We start from the raw sequence: 675 nt of genomic DNA on the forward strand, positions 1-675 counted from the left end.
TAACCAACAAAAATGATTTTTATGGAGAAAATAGTCGTGTTGTATTTTTTATCAATGACAGACCGAGTCACATGACTTAGGCCCACGGACTAGACTCAGCTCACGTATTATGTCTATTGACTTGGACTTATAAATGACTGGAGATTTATGTGCCCATCAATATTAACCAACAACAGTGATTTTTAAATAAAAAATCATGGTGTTGTATTTTTTATCAAGGACAGACCAAGTCACATGACACAGCTCCCGTATTATGTCTATTAACTTGGACTTATAAATGACTAGAGATTTATGTGCTCATCAATATTAACCAACAAAAATGATTTTTATGGAAAAAATAGTTGTGTTGTATTTTTTATCAACGACAGACCGAGTCACATGACTTAGGCCCACAGACTAGACACAGCGCACGCATTGTGTATTGACTTGGACTTATAAATGACTAAAGATTTATGTGCCCATCAATATTAGCCAACAAAAATGATTTTTATGGCAAAAATAGTTGTGTTGTATTTTTTATCAAAGACAGACCGAGTCACATGACTTAGGCCCACAGACTAGACACAGCGCATGCATTATGTTCATTGACTTGGACTTATAATTGACTAGAGATTTATGTGCTCATTAATATTAGCCAACAAAAATGATTTTTATGGAAAAAATAGTTGTGTTGTA

Source organism: Diachasma alloeum, unplaced genomic scaffold (genome assembly GCF_001412515.2).
Source record: "Diachasma alloeum isolate Michigan unplaced genomic scaffold, Dall2.0 Dall_scaffold_00857, whole genome shotgun sequence".
Lineage (NCBI taxonomy): Eukaryota > Metazoa > Arthropoda > Insecta > Hymenoptera > Braconidae > Diachasma > Diachasma alloeum.